Here is a 9,087-nt window from a genome sequence, read left to right on the forward strand (position 1 = left end):
GCGCTTGCCAGGCAGGCGCTTTGCCGCTGAGCTAAATCCCCAGCCCCTAGCTTTTTAAAAATTTGAAAGAACTCTTTGTAGGCCAGTTTTCAGATGTTCATGTGAAAGAGCCTGGTGACTCACAGTATTAACTATATCACTTTCTTCTTGTGTTTTGGTCTGATTGTGTCTTCTCAGAAATAGGTACTGGTATAATATGCTTCAGTATGCTGGATTTTGGGTAAAGGGAAAATAGAGCTTCCTGGTTACTTTGGGCAGAATGTTTTTAAAAGGTTTTATGAGAGTAAGAAGACTATAAGCAGCAACAACAGCAGACATCTAAATGTGCTGAGTTTTAGTGTATTGATAGTTATCTAAAGAAGTATATTTTTTTGGGTTTTCTTTTTTTTCTTTTCTTTTTGAGGCAGGGTCTCACTTTGCAGTTCAGGCTGGCCTTGAGAGCTCACTTTGTAGCCCAGGTTGGTCTCAAATTTGCAATAATCCTCCTGCCTCAGCCTCCCAAGTGCTGGGATTACACGTGTGTGCCACCATGCCTGGCGAGAAGTATAGATTTTTGACAGTGACTTGTGACTTTTGCTAATATCTGAACAGTAGGTACTTCCATAAAGGGATTCCAGGCTTCTAAAACTTTTTATTTAAAAAATTTAAAATGGGGCCTGGGATATAGCTCAGTGGCACAAGTGCCTGCCTGGCAAGCACGAGGTCCTAAGTTTGATTCCTAGTACCGGAAAAAAGAAAAAAAATTCGTAAATAAATTTAAAGTGTTGTGCAGGGGTTCAGATATTACACTTCACTTTACTGATCTGACCCATGAATGAAGTTTCATTGTGTCTGGAGCCAGAAAAAAGTGTGAAGAGTACAGGCTTTGGAGTTGGTCAGATTTGTTTCCAAATCTTTTGTCTGACACTTGCTATCTGTGTGACTAACGTACCTTCTTCCTTTCTCTCTGTCCTTCCCTCTCTTGCTAGGAATTGAACCTAGGGCCTTGCACGTGCTTGGTGAGTACTCTACCACTGAGCTACAACCCAGGCTTCTTTCATCTTTTAAAATGAGTATGATACCTTGCAACTCTGCAGAATAGGCTTAAAGGTGTAGTTGCTTAGCTCTGTATCTGGTACATGGTTATGTTCATATTGTAGCTATTATAGATACTAGCTGAAGTTTTGGTTGCCTGGGTGGTATCAACATAATACAAATCAATATAACTTCAACTGGTATGCTGTCCTGGAATCTATATTTGTGTGTATGTGTTTGTGAGTGTGAAAGTGCTTTGTGTCAATTTTCACTATTTCCTGCAGCTTGCCTCCCTTTTCTCAAAAATGCTTACAGTGTCTACAATTGATAATTGTAAGTTTACTTCAAAGAACAGATGTGCAAGCTCACGATGAGGCATTTGTTTTCTTTTTTTTTTTTTTTTTTTCTTTTTTTTTTTTTTTTGGTTTTTCTCCGGTACCGGGAACCGAACTCATGACCTTGCGCTTGCCAGGCAGGCGCTTTGCCGCTGAGCTAAATCCCCAGCTCCCGGCATTTGCTTTCTTAATGCAGTGTTTCAGTTAGTGTTCCTGTGTAGCATACCGCATACTTAGCACACTTGGAGTTGCCAGCCATCAGGATGTCTAAGCTTATGTTAAAGAAGGAAGCTTTGGTTGTCTGAAATGAAAGAAATACACAACCTTTTCAGTGCCTCCAGTATATTATGGTGACTAATAATATTAAAGCATAAAAAAGGTATATCCTGGCCTATTTTACCCATTACTTCCCTATTAGTTGTATCATATCTATTGTTCAATTAAAAAAACATGCAAAAGCCTAAATGCTCTGTAACTGTAGGGTTGAGGTTATGATGAATCATAATCTAAGAAAATTTGCTATGGAGGGGACTTTGGAGATCAGCTACACTAACCCTCTTATCTAGTAGATGAGCAAGCTGACAGAGAAGTTGTGGCTTGCTCAAGGACAGAGGTGAGTTGACCGGACTAATTTCCAGTCTAGTGCTACGGGGAAACTGGATGCTGGGGAGAGCACTGGACTTTGGAGCCACACAGGCCTACTTTTGAGCCTTGATTCTGTGGGTTATTAAGTGGATGACCTTTGGCAAGTAAATCTGAATCAGTTTCCTGCTCTGTGTTACTTTGTTTGTGGGGTTGTGAGGATTATGAGATAATGTTAAGTACTGTACAGGGCCTGGCATTTGCTCTGAGCTCACTAAGTGCTGTCTGTTCTGTTGTACTGTTTTTCTTGATTACTTAAAGCAGGTCATATGGCCAAGTGATTATTCTTTATGAAATGGGAATCAATGAGATTGGTTGATGTTTTTTGCCAAAGTCCTTTACTGAAAATCTAAATTGTCAGTTCATTGGAAGAGGACACTGCTCACTGCAAAATGAGTATAAAACATTTGTCAGGAATCTAGGGCTACTCTAAGTTACAGCATTGATATGGTTCTTCCATGGAAATGTTTGCATTTCCCAAGCGAAATGGACAGGGAAGCTAGTATAGCGCACACCAGAATTCATCTATAGTTAGTTAGGCCAGCAGTTCTCAAAACTTTCTTAAACTCAGGACCTTGTTTTACCCTCTAAAAGTCATTGATAATTCCAAAGATCTAAGTTAGACCTATTGACATTTACAGTAGTAGAAATTATATCAGATAAAAATTAAATATTTATTTTGAAATGCCATTGATAGCCCACTGTATATTAACAAACTATACATTAATATTTCTTTTTGGGGGGAGTGGGGATAGGATTTCACTGTGTAATTCATATTGGCCTTGAACTCAGTATGTAGCCTATGCTGACCTCAAACTTGCAGGGATCCTCCTGCCTCAGTCTCCCGAGTGCTGGGCTTACAGCTGTGTGCCACCAGACCTGGCAGTTCTTACTGAAAAACATTATTTTCTTTTCTTTTTTTTTTTTTTCTTTTTTTTGCCTTTTTGAGACAGGATTTCACTATGTAGCTCAGGCTGGCCTTGAACTGACTTTGTAGCGCAGGTGGGCCTCGAAGTCACAGTGATCCTCCTGCCTCAGCCTCCTGAGTACTGGGCTTACAGGCCTGTGCCACCATGCCCGGCAAAAAATTATTTTCTAAGATGAAAAAAATTTCCATGAGAAAAGAAGCATTGCTTTACATTTTTTTCAAATCTCATTAATGTCTAGCTTCATAGGAGACAGTTAACTTCTTTTTTTTTATTTCAAAGAGTAAAAGAAGGATAACAGTAATAGGGGGCTTGACTGAATTACAGACAAAGTGGTGGGAAATTATCAATGATTGTTATTTTACCTATTGGTATCTTCAAGATAGTTTCTCAGGAAAACAAATAGACAAATGATGAGACAGTGAACTTCTTTTTTTTGTTTTGTTTTTGGTTTTTGGGGTTTTTTTTTCCCCGTACGGGGAATCAAACTCAGGACCTTGCACTTGCCAGGCAGGCGCTGTGCCACTGAGCTAAATCCCCAGCCCCGAGACAGTTAACTTCTGATAGCTGCTTTTGTATTTAGTCTGTTGTAGAAGAAAATTTATAGTATTTACAAATCATAGTATGTAGTTGGCTAAAGGTGGAATTTTTTTTTTTTTTTTTTTCCTTTTTGAGACAGAGTCTCGCTATGCAGTTTAGGATGGCCTTGAACCCACTCTGTAGCCCAGGCTGGCCTTGAACTCAGCAATCCTCCTGCCTTAGCCTCCTGAGTACTGGGATCACAGGCATGCGCCACCACGCCTGGCTGGGTGGAATTTTAATATCCCTGTCAGATAATTGTAGATATTTTTCTTTAATACTACACCAAAGGTTGAAAAATGTTTGTTAGTTTCTTTCTTTCTTTCTTTCTTTCTTTCTTTCTTTCTTTCTTTCTTTCTTTCTTTCTTTCTGTCTTTCTGTCTTTCTGTCTTTCTGTCTTTCCTGTCTTTCCTGTCTTTCCTGTCTTTTTGAGACGGGTCTTACTATGCAGTTCAGGCTGACCTTGAGCTCACTCTGTAGCTTTGCAAGAATCCTCCTGCCTCAGCCTCCCAAGTGCTGGGATTACAGGTGTGCCCAGCAGCCTGGCTGAAAAATGTTAGTTTCTTAATGGAATCTGAAACCAGATCAGTGCCCGTTAGTATTGTTACATTACAATCCATTGGTTTGCCTTGTGCTGTGATTTACTCTTTTATTCATACATAATTTTATAACCTGCTTTGATCATTTGGAAAATATTGGTTCACTGAATTATGCTGATATTCCTAGTATGACACATTACATTGTAACCGTGTTCACACACCTTTATGTAGCATCTGGAAAACTATATTCACAAGCGAATGAGAGTAAAAAAAGGCGCATCACTTTAGTACTACTGTGAAAATTAGTATTGGCTTAGTGGAATACTGAAAGGGTTTTGAGGACCTGTAGGGGTCCCTAGATCACATTTGGAGAACCACTGCATTAACACATTGGTAAACTAAAGGGAAATTTGTAGACTACAGTTTTAATAAATAGACACTCTGGAAATTGTTATGAAGGGGTTGCTGTACAAGCCTTGGTCCTAGAAACCCTCTTATTCCTTGAAATAAAGAACAGATTAATCATGAAATGCAGTGAATTGACTGCTGAGTATTTTATGCTTTTTATAGACGAATCATTGTATCAGGTACTGCTAAAGAGATGAATTAATAGAAAAGGACTTCTTCAGTTCATAGTGTAACTGGAGGGAGAAAACAATTTTGTGAAAAGATGACTACTGTAGTGTTCACTATCACAGGTGTGACAGGAAAAAGAAGGCCATTCTGTTTCATGGGAAAGTGCAGTGCTCGTTTAGATCGTCATTCCAGCAGGTTAGATTGGAGAATTCAGGTAGAATAATTATTCTAGGCTTGCAGAATTAGGTTATAGTTTATAATTTTATTCTCACATTGTTACCTTATTTGTACAGATTTGTAGTTTCTAGTATTTTTACAAGTTACTTGGCCTTTTTAAAAAATATTAATTCATTATGATGTAAGACCACTACGTTAAGCTGGGTATGGTGGCACATGCCTGTAATCCCAGCATTTGGGAGGCTGAGGCAGCAGGATCACAGTTTGAGATCAGCTTGGGCTATAAAGTAAGTTGAAGGCCAGCCTGACCTGCATAGTGAAACCCTGTCTCAAAAAAACACAAAAACAAAACAAAACAAAAAACTGCACTACTCAATTTTTAAAAAAGACCATATGTTATTACTAGTTGGTAATATTGGAAAACAAAATAACTTATAGCATGATCACATAGATATAAGTGGTCGGTTTTTATATATGTTAGAAAAATATTTATTTTAAATTTTTTTCTTACTAGAATAGAGTAAATACTCAGTTTTCTTTCTGGAAAAACAGTAAACCTCTCCATGCCCTTTTAGAAATGCAGTATTTTGATGCTTCATAAGGTATGTTGTGTACACCTTGTGCTTGCTTGTTCCCTTATTGAACTGTTAAAAAGATTTAAAAAAATTATAAAGTACCTACCTACCATTGGAAGGCAATCATATGGCAGCTCTCACGTAGTTACAGGGTTTTCAACTAAAGTTATCTTGGATGTGCTAGTTACACACGATGTTCACCTCAGTGTTTTGGATGTTCTGATCTTTTTGTTTGTTGAAGGTAGTAATCCAAATATACTGAAGACCTTACCCCTGTGGTCAGGCACCATGCTGTTCCCTTCCGTGTACGGCATCTTCAGAACCCTGAGGACAGTTTCACCAAGAGGTGAGCAGTAATGTTCCTTTTTGCTTTTTGGTACTGGCGATGAACCCCGGGCCTGCACACTGAGCTACCAGTAGTACATCCCCGGCCTTAATTTTTTTTTTTTTTTTTTAAATTTTGAGACAGGGTCTTGTTAATTCACTAAATTGCCCGGACTGTGCTAGAGTTCCCAACCCTCCTACTTTAGTTCCCAGAGTGCTGGGGACACAGGTGTGCACCACTGTACCCTGTGGGGTTTGTACTTAGCAGATGAGAAAACTGGAGTGTTTAGTTGCCCAAAGTACTTAATAGCTAAGATGTGCACCTGGGATTTGAAAGCCTCTCCCTCTTTTTCCCACCTGTCCTCTTTTATCTTTCCATTTGGTCAATAAGTTGAAGGAAGTAGTGTAGGATTGCATTGCAGTGCAAATTTTACTGGTTTTTGAAGGACAGCTTTTTTGGGAAGATGTTGTGTAGTAGCCTTAGTGGCCTTTTAAAGAGGTAAGAGGTATTGATTGGTGTTTGGGTTCTGAAGCTTATTTTTTAAAAATTATTGAGACATTTAATTGCCTGATAAAATTATGTTAAAGCTAGAACTTTCTTTCCTGATGATATGTTACTGTATTGGTGAGGAGCAGTTTGTTTGTAGGGTTTTACTGATTGTTTAGGACTAGAATTGACTTACCTTTATTGGCTAATAACAGTACTCTTTGATTGAATAATATGGTTATATCACTTTTGAAAGAATATTGTGGGGGCTGGGGATTTAGCTCAGCAGCAAAGCGCCTGCCTGGCAAGCGCAAGGTCGTGAGTTCGGTTCCCGGTATTGGAGAACCCCCCCCGCCCCCCAGAAAAAGAAAGAATATTGTGGCTTACAAAGCTTGTTTGAAGAGGAAAAAATTCATTTGTACAGGCAGTGGGCCAATATTTTATAAGCTACAATTTTCTTTGAATAGCTGGTGGTTTTTAGCTCCATAATTTGTGGTTCTTCTGAACTTGTAAAAAGATTACACATATTTAAAAATGACCTTATCACTTTAATGTTTTAAGCAACATAAAACTGTCAGATTTTGTTATGTTATAGTATTTTTTTTTTCCCAGTATCAGGAATCGAACTCACGACCTCATGCTTGCCAGGCAGGTGCTGTGCTGCTGAGCTAAATCCCCAGCCCCTATGTTATAGTTTTGTTGTTGTACTTAATTTTCCTGGGCTGAGAATTGTTTTAAGTCAGTAATTTATACAGCATAAGTGGACCTCCTACAAAAAACCTACAAACCACTTAAAAACTAAAAATTTCTTTAGTAACCTTATAGTAACCTTATTATAATTTCTTTAGTAACCTATAGGTTCAAGTTACGAGAGTCCAGGCAGTGTGAGCACCTCTGTATTAGTTTGCCAAAATCCTTGCAGCGGCCATACTGTTCCACTACTTAGCACTGCTTCCTGGATGTGTTGAATTGGGTGGCGCGACCATTTGTTTGGGTGTGTGTAGTGTTCTTGTATGACATTTAGTTTCACAGTAGTAGTTTGTTTTTGTGATGATGATGTTGTTCATGTGCAGGAGGAAGAGAACACTACTTTAAATGCTTCACGCTCTGTAGGTTGTTTTTATTGTTTGTGTGTAGATAAATTTATGAAAGTCATGTGACTTTCACAAGTTAATAAGATACCTGTGAAAATTATTTTTTAAATGCTTTCTTTGACTTTAGGTTAAATCCTAGAGGGGATATGAAGCCTTTTTTTCTTGAAATATTTCTGAAAGCTAGAATAATAGCTGTGTTTTTGTATTTACAGAAGGGTTAAGGATAAAAATGAACCTGTCATTCAACTCCTGGCTTAAACTGCATTGCCAAGTGGGAACATTATTTAAAAATACTGTGTACTATAATGAACTGGGTTTTTTTTTTTTTTTCAGTGTGGTGCTGGGGACTGAACCCACGGCCTTGTGCATTTAAGGCAGGAGGTCTACACTGAGCCACATCCCCAGCTCTGAGCTGTTGTCTTTCATGGGCTACTCTTTGAGTTTTTTGTTTATGGAAAGTAGATGAGGTTTGAGTTGAAGGTTCTGTTTATCAGTGAAATATTATTTTTGTGGCTAGAATTTCAGCAAATTGTTAATAGCCAGATGCCTAATAGTGTCAATAATTTTGGCACATTAATAAGAATTTTTCCCTTTTTGGGGGGTGGAGGTCTTATTATGTTGCTTAGGCTGACCTTGAACTCCTGGTGTCAAGGGACCCTCTTTTTTTTTTTTTTTTTTTGTCTTTTTGAGGCAGGGTTTCGCTGTGTACTTCAGGCTGACCTTGAACTCACTTTGTAGCCCAGGCTGGCCTCAAACAACGATCCTCCTGCCTCAGCCTCCAGAGCACTGGGATGCTGGGATTATAGGCCTGTGCCACCACGCCCAGCTGCAATCGATGTGTTTTAGCCTCCTGAGTACTGTAGGTAGGAACAATGAGTGTCACTGTGCCTAGCTCAGGGTTATTGTTTAAAAAGACTCTCCAGCTCTGGAGGCTATTGATTCTCCTTGATTGAACATCGGAATCCCCAGAGCTTTTTAAAAAATGTGTAGATGCTTGAGTTTCATGGTGAGAGATTATAATTTAATTTGTCTGATATGATGTGTAAGCAGTGGGGTTTTTACAGGTAATTCCAGTGTGTACCTGAGACTGAGAACCAGTGTCCTGGGACATTTGTCAGCCCAGACAAGGCAACATATTTGACTTTATTGGATATTATCTTTACCTTTGAAGTTTAAAAAACTTTCAATTTTGAGATAATTGTAGATTCACATGCTGTTGCAAGAAATACATATTCAACAATAGTCCATCTCTATAATTTTGTTATTTTGAGAATTTTACATAAATGGAATTATTTAGTATTTAAGTTTTTAATATTTTCTTTTCACTCAGTGTAGTTCTCTTGATATCTATACAAGTTGTTTCATATGTCAGTAGTTTGTTCCTTTTTATAGCTAAGTAGTATTCCATGGTAGGTAGGTTATATATCTCAATTTAATCATTCACCTCTGGAAGGACATTCAGATCATTTCTGCTTTGGCTGTTACTAAAAAGCTGCTGCGGACATTTGTGGGCAGGTTTTTTTTATAGTCATAATATTTCATTTCTCTGGAATAAGAGCTTAAGAGTGCAGTTGCTGAGTAGTGTGGTGAATGCTTTTTTGTTTTGTAAGGCACTGCTTACTCAGAGTGGCTGTAACATTTTTCAGTCCCACCAACAATGTACGAGTAATGCAGTTTCTCCATATCTTCAGCAGCATTTGTTTTTTTTTGGTTTTTCTCCGGTACCGGGAACCGAACTCACGACCTTGCGCTTGCCAGGCAGGCGCTTTTGCCGCTGAGCTAAATCCCCAGACCCTAGTTTATCATTTGAATTCTGCTT

General features: G+C 38.5%; 1 protein-coding gene across 4 annotated transcripts in view; it reads left to right on the top strand.

Annotated features, from left to right (window-relative positions):
- Nucleotides 1–5,626: 5,626 nt before the first annotated feature.
- Nucleotides 5,627–9,087, top strand: part of Strbp (spermatid perinuclear RNA binding protein) — a 126,406-nt gene continuing 122,945 nt past the window's right edge. For 3 of the 4 annotated variants that reach the window (XR_260609.2, XR_001233576.1, XM_013513147.1), the window contains exon 1: nt 5,635–5,709. The gene's annotated coding sequence lies outside the window, so the exon portion shown is untranslated. Of the gene's footprint in view, nt 5,710–9,087 lie in introns of all 4 variants that reach the window. The other variant, XM_005382505.2, reaches the window with a different exon arrangement.

Source organism: Chinchilla lanigera, unplaced genomic scaffold (genome assembly GCF_000276665.1).
Source record: "Chinchilla lanigera isolate Chin_1 unplaced genomic scaffold, ChiLan1.0 scaffold00018, whole genome shotgun sequence".
Classification (NCBI taxonomy): domain Eukaryota; kingdom Metazoa; phylum Chordata; class Mammalia; order Rodentia; family Chinchillidae; genus Chinchilla; species Chinchilla lanigera.